The sequence below is a fragment of the Mustela nivalis genome (assembly GCF_964662115.1).
Source record: "Mustela nivalis genome assembly, chromosome: 7".
Classification (NCBI taxonomy): Eukaryota; Metazoa; Chordata; class Mammalia; order Carnivora; family Mustelidae; genus Mustela; species Mustela nivalis.
The window spans coordinates 116,431,297-116,444,121 of NC_139026.1; the positions used below are offsets into that span (position 1 = coordinate 116,431,297).

Sequence of the window (12,825 nt, forward strand, 5' to 3'; positions counted from 1 at the left end):
CACCACTCTATTCCTAAGCCCCTCGTACACATGGAAATTCTGCAGCAACCATGTCAAAGTTCAGATCACATTTCATCTTCACTATGAGAATGTCTGCTGGCATGAAATGAATCCCTCCCTTCAACCATGGATCTCAACTTGCTTGAGGACATGCTGCAAAAGTCTTAAGATTAGGGGCACCTGGGTGGCTAACTGGTGAAGCCTCTGCCTTCAGCTCAGGTCATGATCCCGGGGTCCTGGGGTCGAGCCCCGCATCGGGCTCTCTCCCTGCTCGGGAGGGAGCCCGCTTCCCTTCCTCTCTCTCTGCCTGCCTCTCTGCCTACGTGTGATCTCTGTCTGTCAAATAAATAAAGTCTTTAAAAAAAAAAAAAAAAGTCTTAAGATTAAGAGATGTACCATGGAGCTTTATTCTGTGGCACGCAGTCTGTAGGTTTCTCCTCTACCCAATCATTCCCACCTCTTAGCATTCACTCTCTTGTATAATCCCCTTTCCTGATTGTGGGTGAGGAGAACCCTTCCAATACCCAAGTTCTGGAAGTACCTTGGAAACAGATGCTTCCCCAGTCACACATCCAGATGAGACCCCAGCCATGGCAGTCACCTGGATTGTATCTTGTGAGAGACCATGAAGCACAGGACCCAGCCATGCCCAAACTCGTGACACGCAGAAACTGTTATAATAAGTTTATTGTTTTTAAAAGTGTGTGTGGTTTTAAGCTGTTAAATTTGTGATAATTTGTTATACAGCAACAGAAAACAGAACAGAGGGATAGGTTAAAAAGACTAGAAATCCTTGGGCTAAAAGACCAATATCTGCAGCTCCCTCTTCGACAGTCACTCAGAAGCAGAAGGGAACTTGAGAAGTCCAACTTCCACTGGCTCTGCATCCCCCCTTTATGAAAGAGGGAGAGAGAGCGACGTGCCTGCTGAATAGTGTAACTCGCCATCTCCATCGGTCACTTCTCAGTCAAGTTCTGACTTTAACCTCCTCTCCCATTTAAAAATTGCCACTGGAAGGTTTTTGGTTTTTTGTTTTTGTTTTTCCTTCCTAAACTCCTGGAGCTCCAATGGACCCGTGTGCTCAGTCTTACCCTGTGGTGGCATCTGACAGGGTAAGATGTGGTTGGCCAACCTTTGCCGGCTTAACACGCTCCTCCAAATAAGACATCACCCTCACAGGTTCTCCTCCCACCGGTGAGAACACTTCCTCTAAATCACCTTCAAACAGCTTCCTCCCTTGCCCATATCATATGCATATATGCCCTCAAGCTTCTGTCCTTCAAACTTTACATCATTTCCCTGAGCAATTCATTTTCATGGTATAAATACCACTTATTTGCTAATAAGCTTAAATATACCCTTTCAGGGAGCCTGGGTGGCTCAGTGGGTTAAAGCCTCTCCCTTCGGCTCAGGTCATGATCCCAGGGTCCTGGGATCAAGCCCCGGATTGGGCTCTCTGCTCAGCGGGGAGCCTGGTTCCTCCTCTCTCTGCCTGCCTCTCTGCCTACTTGTGAACTCTGTCAAATAAAATCTTTAAAAAAAAAAAATACATATATATATATATATATACACACACCCCCTTTCAGGGCAGAACCACATATATCCAGTGGCCTGCCAGACATCTTCATCTGGATGCCATGAGACTCAAACTGTAAACATAATCCAAAAATTAATCTTATTCTATTTCTATTAAGATAGAAATGTTCTTTCTTCTCCTGCATTCCTAACTTTGGCGATTTCAGCACCAACATCCACTGAGTCACCACTGAATTCACTAGGCCCTTTTGTCTTTACTCCCCCTCCCTCCAACCATCCACTGAGTCCTACTAATTCCATTCTCTAAGTAGCCCTTGAATCTATCTCATCCTTTCCTAGCATCCTACAGACCTTCACCACGTCTCTCGGGCAAACTCATCTCTTTGAATGCCGTCTTGGCCTCTTCTAATCTAACCCCCCAAGAACCACATGAAAAAACAGCATAAAAATCACCCCCTGGCACCTACCTCTATTGTAACTCCCTCCAAACCCCCTCTAACAATGCCAAAAGACTTATCGGATCAATCACTCAATAGGCACTGTTCTAGATACAGAAGATAGAGCAGTGAACAAAGGTCTATTCACTTCCATGAAGCAACCCACTGTGTATGCCTCTGATTTCACTTATGCTGCTGTCCCTAGCCTGACCCCCATCCTCTTGCCCACCTAGCAAATTCTTAATTCCGTCTTCAAATCTTTCCTCTGGGAATGCTTCTCTTTTATCCCCTGCCCCCCACAGCCATTCCCTCTTCTCTGCTGCTTCTGTACTTTGGAAACATATGGCTATTTTTGTATGTAAGTCGCATAGTAATTTCTTTGATTATAACCCCTTCTGCCCTTCTAGACTGAGCTACCCAAGTGACTGTTTCTATTGATCTCTGAATCCTCCATGTGTTAGCACCATGGCTGATTTTGTTATAGGCAATCGATAAATGTTAAGGTAACTGAATCTCTGTGTGCAGTAAATTGGATTATTGTTTTCAAATATATGTTCCCTCCCTATAACAGGGTTATAACTCCCACCCACCTTGCTCCCACTACCCCGTCATAGGCCATACACTCACATCCAGTGGAAGTTTACGTCTCCACCTCACTGACTTTGGCCATGTGGCACCCTTGGCCAGTGAGATGGAGCCAATCATGTTTTCCCCATCCCCACGGAAGCTACAAACACAACTGCGTGATTTGGCTCAAATTCTCCTATACTCCTGCCCTCCCCATGAGAACTGCATGTCCCAAACAAGCTGCTTTTCAGTCTGGATCCTGATTAATAGACACTTGAGCCAAGTAGAGCCCCGCAGAGGCCCAGCTCACCTGCACCCCTCATGATATGAACAAGAAATAAAGGCTGTGACTGTAAGCCACTAAGATCCTGGTGTTGTCACCCCAGCAAAGCCATCCCATATTTTTTAGAACATTCCAGAGTCATCAAATCTCAGCTTAAACACACACGTTTAGGGAGAGCTGTTTTTTAAAACATTTTAAAAATATTTCTTAATTCTGATGCCAAATTTACTTCCTATTTTCCAAGATTGGACCTATTCTTACCTACAGATATTTCATAAGACACATATAACAGCCTCATATTTGAAGACAACTATCATATCATGTCTTAAGGAGACTCAAGGCTAAGCAAGCCACATCCCTCCAACCATTCTAGGTAATCTCTGTCAATACCCGTTTTAAATATCTTGGTCTTTTTCCTCAAAATATACTCTCAATTTTGTCAAAAACTTCAAATGTGGTGCTAGAATTGTAACAAATGGCCTGCTAGATATGACCTGACCATGGAAGAAGAAATCCTTTACTAGAACACAAAACTTAGCTTGGCTTTTTCTTTTCTTTCCCAGGTTAGCAGAGAGCAGAAACAGGCTACAAGATGGAAAAGATACAGTTCACCATAATCTTATTTCAAAAAATACTGTCGTCAAACCAAATCCCTAAGCCTTGATCCTATGAGATGTTTTCAAGCCTCCTGTATTTAAATAGCTAACTACAGACATTTTACATGTATCACTGCTAACCATTACCTTATTTTATTGGTCCAACATTCCAAATACCAAGATCATTTAGACCCACACTCTACCATTCAACACTCTTTAACTAGTCTTCGCCCCCAACCCCATTTTTTGGTGCTTCATATTTGACATACTTTTTTTATCATTTTAATCTGATGAAATTACTTAACAGGTAAGGGTCAAGGTTGGACACTCTAACAAAACACTAAAGAAATCTGTTTGAGGTAAAATGGTGCCAACAAAGTCACACATCTTGTTTAATCTGCCAGAAGCCCCTTACCCTCCACCCACCACCACTAATACTTCCAACCAATATGCTTTTGTATATTTTCCAAAAGTTCTAAGACTTGCCCCAAACCCAGCAACAGGAAACACATGGGCAGTGTTGTCCAGACATCATGCTGTTCTCCAGCAGCATCAGTGTCACCTGGAACTTTTTAGAAACGCAGTCTTTGGCCCCAACCCCAGACCTAAGGTGTCTGAAACACACCCACTGGTGAGTTGGAGGGGGCTCAAGTTGAATCAGAGCTCTAGAGCATTTCCTTGACTGGCCTGTCCAGCAGCTCTCCCAAGAATGTATGATATCCTTGTGAAGTTTTCTCCTCTTTGAACTATGGCCTGCTCTTAATTAGCTCTTATTTCTGAATAGCCACTAACTATTTAATCAGCCTTTCTAGCAAAACTACAAAAATAAATAAATAAATAAATAACAAGGCAAAGTCAGGGTCCCAGTCCAGAGTGCTCAGAGGCTGTCTTTTCTCCCATTTAGGAAGATGAGGAAATTATTTGCCTTATTTTGTAACATTTCTTTCCCACTCTTAATGATTTTCCAAAAATTACCCATAATGCTTCTCTGATTACATGTGATAGTTCCCTTAGACTCTGAGACAGAACTTTTAAAAATCTCTCTTAATAATTGTCCTCCTGGATGGGGTTTCAAACTTTGAGGTTGGTATACAACTACAGCAGGGATGGAAATTGGAAAGAACCGAGTTGATTGTTTTATGTCCGCCTATATCACTCATGAGTGTGTCTCTTTGTTGGTCCCACTCAATAGAGAAGATTCTGTTCCACTGTTTTGTTTCATCTTCAACAGTGTTGAAAGCCTCAGTTCAGTATGGGCTTTGACATTGTTTGGAGAAGTCAGATTACCATGAATCTATAGTTTCCTCTGTCTAGAGGGACAGAAGAAGGTTGACTGTTTTCTTCTTACTTTGCTCTTCGGTACCATCTAAGTTGGATGTAAGAATCACAAACAACTTTTCCACAAAGGGACAGAAGATTTCTATGTATATATTTAAATTTTATTTTAACAGGAGTTCTTTGAAGCATTCCGTGCAATGTCTTTCTTCCCTAGGAACCACCTATACATCAGTTTAACTGAAGACAATTTCTTCTTTAATTTTAGAATTACGTTTTTCTGCTCCCTCATCATCTTGTCACTCTGGCCCAGTCTCCAGAGAGCAGGACACTGGCCTCTTTTCTGTTCACAGCTGTTGGTTCCCAGCTGCCTGCAGTCACTGCATAATGACTCAAACTTCTCAGAGTGTGTGGCCCAGGCGCCTTACACACAGCCGCCCCACTGCAGACACTCAGACAGCAGCTGCCGGGGAAGCGCGCAGTCACCCACAGCCAAGCGCCCACGCCTGTCTGAATTCGGCGGGCTCTCCCGGCAGACCATCTAAAAAAGAGGCAGCGAAGGCACTGAAGCTATCATTGTTACAACCTGGGCACTCTGAGGCAGGATCATTGGTATTCAAGTGGGATCCTTGAGGCAGATGCCAGATGCCGCACTTACCCTGTGAAGGCAGCTGGCTACACAGCATCACAGCTCCGGACTTGGAGAGGGGTCAGAGGCCTGTCAGGCCTGGTTGCACTACACAGACTAACAGTCTTTGGGGCGGGGGGGACACAATGCCTTCTTAATGTAGTTCTTGGCCTAATAACAAGGTATTACATACAGTAAATCCGATTTCTCCTTCATGTCTGTGCCTAGATCAAAGTAAAAGACTAATTCTTTATTTTTGTTTTTCTCCATAACTAGAAGATAACAAGAATGATAACCAAGCAGGATGACTGAAGAAAAGAAAATCGAGCCATTAATGATGAAAAAGTATGGTCTGTTAGTTGGTTTTAATCAATTTCTCACGTCAGTTTCTCTAAGTTTTTGTTCATTCTACCTCTAACATTTGCAGTAGAGCTGGAGATTTTTGTTTCTTTTTTTCCTCTGAAAATAAATTTCCCTCAATCCATTATATCACAATTTTAAGCAAAAAAACAACAACAACAACAACTTATGAATGAGAAAGGAAGACACCTTTGCTTGAAAGTAGCTGCTCCCTACCCACCCTCAAAATACTTTGGGAAACTTAGATTTGATTCTGTTCAAGGACAGCTGTTGAAGGAAAAGACTGGCAGATAATCATGTAATTTGGAAATAACAGAGCTAAAAAGAAAAGGTGTGTTGTGGTCCTGTCATAGATTCTGGGCTTTCAGTATTACCTCCCCAGCAATGAGGATTTAATTAGACAGATGAACAGCATGATTACAAAAGAGCACATCTGTGGCTTCCTCTGCTCTGGTGAGCCAGTATTTCTTGACACAGAACTTTGCACTCATCTCTGCTCCTCCATAAGGTTTACTCTTAGTAAACCTGAGAAGGAATCATCACAGTACAAAGATTCTTTGCACTGGCCATGCAGTATAAAACTCCACCAAGATCGGAACTTCTGGTGCTGGACACAGCCCAACACCACCGACACTTGGGCTGGGGCCTGTCAGCTGCCGCACCTCCGTTGTGCACAATTCTGCATGTCCTTCAGGGCATGGTTTATTGCAGTCAGTGTTCCGTAAAGCACACATTCAGAAGTCTCTTTTCTTTTCTACCATCTTCTCTCCAAAGAAATAAAGTGCACATTAAAATAATAGATCAATGCCACCATATGCCTACTATTAAAAAGAAAAATACAATAGTCTGGAAATTCACACTAAGGTTTCCACAGCAACTGTTCCACAGCCCAACTTGCAACATTAACCATTCCATTCTAAAATGTTTCAAAGGACTCCAGAAGAGAAAGGAATAGTGGGGGGATGACCAAGTTACAGTACTGGGGGAAGGGAAGAGAGACTCCCTTGTTTTCATGTACTTGAATTCTCCCCACTGAAAATACTGTTCAAGTACATATTGCACCATTAATATTCCTAACCCCAATTATCTAATTAGATAATTCTGGAAACATCTACTGATAGTTTTTATGGTGGGGTGGGGTGGTAAGAGAGATGTTCAGGAAAAACTTCTACTAAACCATGATGCAAAGTGTCTTCTGTGAACTAGGGACCAACTCAAATGCCTTGAACATTCATTTCCAAAGTTGGGGGAGAGGATGAGAAGGAGTTTAATTGTGCAGCTTCCCCTCCTCGAAAGGCAACAAAACCCCAGCCCTGTACCACGAGATTCTGAATGAAAAGCCTATTCACCAAACTACAAGGAGAAGTTTTTAGTATTTCACAGAGTTCACCAGGCTTCCTCTATAAAAATGCCCACATCAAATATATGTTGCTGGAAGGGAATCCAAATATAAAGAAAAGCTAGCACGTGGTTTAAACCAGGAAAGAGAGACTAGCATGTCCAAAAGGCTTTGGTAAGACTCTGGCTCCACATGTTTTCCGAATGCCTCTATAAATAGAACAATAAGCCCGGCCTTCAATTTTAAGGGCATGTGGCCTCAAACACCAATTTAGAGGCTGGTCCTGTATACAGTCCAAATGTCCCCATTCTGTAGAAGGGTTCTCAATATAATTTTCTCCCCCAATGTGGCATCAAAGGGAGCATATTCTTGGGATCTGCTAAGGGGAAATCCAACTATATATTTCCCTATCAAAATTCTGCATATAAAAATAAAAATCTATTGCAGAAAAGACACAACCTCTTTTTATTTGAGGAAAGCAAACCAAAAAATAGCCTGTGTTTCCATTGCAGGAAGATGTTCGCCACTGAATTTAATCTAGAAAGCATGCTTCCTGTGTTGATCCATATGGCAGGAAGCTGGGACCCGAGGTCATGTCACCATTTCTCACCACTTCCAAATTCTAGCACCCAAATTCAGTGGACTAGAGGCTTCCAGGAGATGAGAGGAGAGAAGCACAAGGCACCAGCCCCTGAGGGAACCCCATCCCTGGCCAAGCATCCCAGAACATGGAATAAAGTCCTGAGCATAGGAAGCAACCCTGAGCATGGACAACTGTGCCTGAGGATGGGCAAGCACGCCTGAGGCATGGACAACCACGCCTGAGCACAGACAACCATGCCTGAGTATGAACAACCATGCCTGAGCATGGGGAAGCACCCCTGAGCACGGACAAGCACGCCTGAGCACGGACAAGCACGCCTGAGCATGGGTAAGCACACCTGAGCATCGACAAGCACGCCTGAGCACAGACAACCACACCTGACCATGGACAACAATGCCTGAGCATGGGGAAGCACCTCTGAGCATGGACAAGTATGCCTGAGCATGGACAAGCACGCCTGAGCATGGACAAGCACACTTGAGCATGGAGAAGCCTGCCTGAGCATGGAAAAGAAGTCCCTGGTCTGCAGTCCAGCAGAGCGTCAGCAGCCAGACACTGGGTCCACAGCGTGGTAGGGAGTTATGATCTGAACACTGTATTAGGGAGAGATGTTCAAAATGATCCCCACTTTCAAGATGCATTTAGTTGCCTTATGATCAAGCACATGCAGCAATACACCCAAATAAGATGTGAAATTTAAAAAAAATGGAGGGGTGCCTGGGTGGATCAGTGGGCTAAGCCTATGCCTTTGGTTCAGGTCATGGTCTCAGGGTTCTGGGATCGAGTCCTGCATCAGGCTCTCTGCTATGCAGGGAGCCTGCTTCCCCGCCCCCCGCCCCCCGCCATGTCTCTCTGCCTGCCTCTCTGCCTACTTGTGATCTCTGTCAAATAAATAATATCTTTTTTTTTTTGTTTTTTAATGGAGAAACCTAGTCAACCTACAAGTGTTTGGAACTCAAAATGCATTTCCATAGAAAGCCAGCCAGCCCCTTCCTTATCCCTGAAATCTGACAATAGCATCACTGTCCAGAGTGCCCTGTGCCTCACATGTGGATCAACATGAGAAGCTAAAAGGAAAGCAGAAGGGAAGGAAACACAGGAGTAGGTGGGCAGGAAAGGAGGCAGCCAACACCATACTGAGGTAGCTTTAGGTATCTCTTCCGAAATGAGGACTCTCCTGGGACTGTTCAGTCCTAGCTCAGGCACTGCCAGCATTACTACACCTACCTAGAGTTCTCAGTCTTCAGTCTGGGGAAAGGGATCTTTTGGTGCCCTGCATACAAGGCTGACCCCAGAAGTGGATTCTGAGTCCCTCCTACCATCAGTTCTGTGTCTCGCCCTCACCTCCTAGAACTCAGCCTCCTCAATCCAGGGCCAACAAGTCAAACAGTGCTCCATATCAAATGCCTGTCCTAGCCTCCAAAGTATTCCTAGCCCTAATTATCTGAGTGCCCCCCAACGTCTAACACCGCCAATCAAACTCTTCTGTCGTGTAGAGATCTCAGCAGGTGTGACCAGTCAAAAACTACCTCCTAAACTAAGGTGGGAGAAAAAAAGTGACAGCTCCCTTAGCATGCCGAAGCTGTATTTGTATCTAAATAATAATGAAACTTATTGAACTCAACAGGCAGAATTTCAGGCAATAAGGTAAAGAGTTCTGAAGGGAGGAAGCTGTCAGAGACTTCACTGCTGCCTTGCACATAGGCCAGGTACCAGGAAAACTCCCCTGGACACAGCTTCTTTTCTTCAGAACACAAGTTTCCCACTAGCTTCAAGTTTGTTCAGCCCCGTTTATTTTCCTTAAGAGTTCACACAGCAATGACAGAGGATGCTACCTCTGGGCAGGAACAGGACTGTGTTATGAAGTTTGGGGGTCAAACAGTTCCCTTGGGTGCCTTTGTTATAGCTTTACTTTGAATAACCACCCATTAAGCCCAACACTGGAACTGAAATGGGCAGAAAAACTGACTGACTCTAATGCTTCCAAATTTCCTGTACCAAATAGAAGCTAGGATTACAACCCTTTAAAGCTGAGTCCTAGAAGCACAGAGCTTTGAAAGAATCTTGCAAATGGCCATTTGCCCCCAAGAAAAGCAATGCTGCAATGAGGAGGCTAGAGCCGATGCACAGATTCCTGCCCGGTGAGCTTCGTGGGGAAAGAGCCAGCAGAGGACTCCAGAGGTGACTCAACACCCCACCCAGTGATGCTGGAAAACCTCAGCAACCACCCTTATAGTTGCACAGGTAGAGGGTGACCCTTGCCCAGTAGGAATCTTCTTTTCTCATGGAAGTACCTCCGCGGTCAATGTCAAACTATCTTGAGCTCCCCCATCAACCGGAAAGAGCAAAGCTGGAGTGCTGCCCCGACCCACCCAAGAACAGAGAACCCAAAAGGTGGAAACTGTTCCTTATAGAGTCCGTGGAAATATCAGGGCACCACAGCTCATTAACAGTACCACAGGAGACTATGTAACATTCAATTACTCAGGACCAAGAAGAAGGGCTAATTATCCAAATCAGGGATTATCCAGGCCTCCCTTCCCCCTCCACTCCTCCTCTTGGCCGCCTGCCCTTCCTCACGCTTCAGCTAGGGAGGAGTGAGGTGAATAAGAGAGGTGAAACACCAGTCTGCTTGTCTGATAAGTGATTTGGGAAGGAGAATAAAACTACTAATCAAAAGGAAGCTTTCAGACTAATTAAAGCTTTCTATATTCGAGGCTCTTTCTATTGGTTTCCATATTCCATGATTCCCCTGGTCCCGTTACCATAAATAAGAAAGAGATGGGCCTAAGTTTCATAAAAATGCAACATTCATTGCCACATGCACTAGTTACTGAGCACTTGCTAAATAAACAGGGTGTAAAACACGGTGCTGGGGACAGGGATATGAAAAAGTTTACAGAGATGCTAGCCCTTCCAGGATACCACGGCTTACAAGAGAAGGCAGACGCAGAAAGAGCCAGCTGCACTGTCATATAGCAGTGTACGTGCTGGAAAAGATCACAATCCTTTCTTTGGTGCCAACCCCATGACACCCACACACTGGGCTACCTGAGAGCAGCTTTGAAACTCTACAACAGATGCAAGCTCTGCCTCTCCAAAGAGCCCCAAGCCCTAAATGGAGCCTTCTTTCAGAAACAATAGAATATGAAGGTAAGAGGTTTTCTTCCTTTCAATTAATTAAAAAAAAGAAGAAGAAGAAGAAGAAGAACCCATAGGGATTAAAAGTGTCACATAGCCAGACACACAGGCATACAACACAGAGCTCAGAAGGCCAGCACTACACCTATCACTTTCTGGTGAGACTATTCTTTTTTTTTTTTTTTTTGGTCCTGTTATTACTATCCCAGTAAGCCAGACTCCAAGGAGAATAATGCAGGAGTCACTAGTTCAGGTCACTTTTAAGGAAGCAGATAAATAAAGAAAAGAGGATAAAACAGAATAACCATTTACTTTGTTAAAGGAAATGATGCTGTTTCATAATACATCTACTTACCTTCTTCACCCCCAAATTCTTAATTCCTATTTTAGAGAGCAAGTACAAGCAGGGGACAGAGAGAAAAAGAAACAAGCTGGGATGAGCATAAGTTTCAGAAGAGAAGTCACTGAGGAGGACAGCAGAGTAGGAGACACCAGCAGTCCAGCTCCCCTCCCTGAAGTGGCAGAGTTGTTCTGATGTAACTATTTTAGAACTCTGGAGTCTGCTGAAGACTTACAACTTCCAGAGAAGACCCAGACAGTAAACTGCAGTTGGGCCAATTATCACCTCTTAGCACAACAGTAGAGTATGAGCGTGTTCCTGCAACAGCTTGAGTATTGCTTTCAGGAGCCACAGTGGGCAGAAAGTATCCTGTCCTCCAAACATCAGCAATCTGTGCTCTGATTGGAGACTGTAGCTTCTGATCACAGAGGCAAAGAGGCTGGCAGTTGTTGCAAGCCCTTCCCCTTCTGGATGAACTCACTTCCCCAGGGACCTAAAGAGCTGGCAGCCTTTTGACCCCTTCATTTTTCACTTTTTGCCCTTTGGAGAGCCAGATGTTAAAAGACTAGAACACTCAAAAAACCATGACATACACAGGGAAAACTAGAAAGCGATTGTACATGCCCAAAGAAAGGACCTAAAGCTCATCCCCAGCACAGAAAAAGCCTACAACAATCAAGACACAAACAAAAGTAAAAACAATAACAACAGCAGCAACAAAAAGCAACCCTGGGGAAGGAGAATTTGATTTCTAAAGTTACTACCTTATGTGATTCAAATGTCCAGTATTTAACAAACAAACAAACAAACAAACAAACAAAAAATCACAGGACATACAAAGAAATGGGAAAATATGACCTGATCACAGAGGGGGGGAAAAAATCAACAGAAATGATTCCTGAAAAGAACTGATGACAGATATATTAGACAAAGACTTTAAAACAACTGTCTTAAAGATACTTAAAGAACTAAAGGAAACAGTCAAGAAAATGATAAAGATGTAATTCTCTGACATCAATAACTTAAAGGGGTGGGAACAGAGCTGTAAATAAGCATAGTTTCTGTATGTTACTGAAGTTAAACTGGTATAAATTCAAATTAATGTTATAACTTTAGGATGTTAAACATTATCCCCATGGTAATCTTAAACAGCTATGGAATATACACAAAAGGAAACGAGGAAGAAATTTAAATATTTCACTACAAAAAACTGACTAAATACCAAGAAAGTACTACATGAAATGAGGGACAAAAAGCTATAGGATAGTACAACATAAGTCCCTTCTTAATAGCAACTACTTTAAATGTAAATGTATTAAACTTTCCAATCAAAAAAACAGAGACTGGCAGAAGGGATAAAAACATGTGATCCAACTAGATGCTACCTACAAGAGACTCACTCAAGATCCAAAGACACAAAGAGACTGAAAATGAAGGACAAAAAAAGATACTCCATGCAAACAGTAACGAAAAGAGAACAGAGGTGGCTATATTAATATCAGACAAAAAGATTTTAAATCAAAATACTATGAGACAAAAAAGAACATTATGTATTAATTAAGGGCTCAAAATAGCAGAAAAAAAAAAATTAACATTCGCATACCTAATAACAAACATCAAAATGCATAAAACAAAAACTGATGAATTAAAGGGAGAAAGAGACGGTTCCAAAATAATAGCTGGAAGCTTCAATAATTGACTCATAATAATGGACACAAA

General features: G+C 43.1%; 1 protein-coding gene across 5 annotated transcripts in view; it reads right to left on the minus strand.

Moving 5' to 3' along the window:
- CCNY (cyclin Y) overlaps positions 1-12,825 on the minus strand; it is a 305,603-nt gene that overhangs the window by 147,969 nt on the left and 144,809 nt on the right. The gene's annotated exons all lie outside the window — the stretch shown is intronic.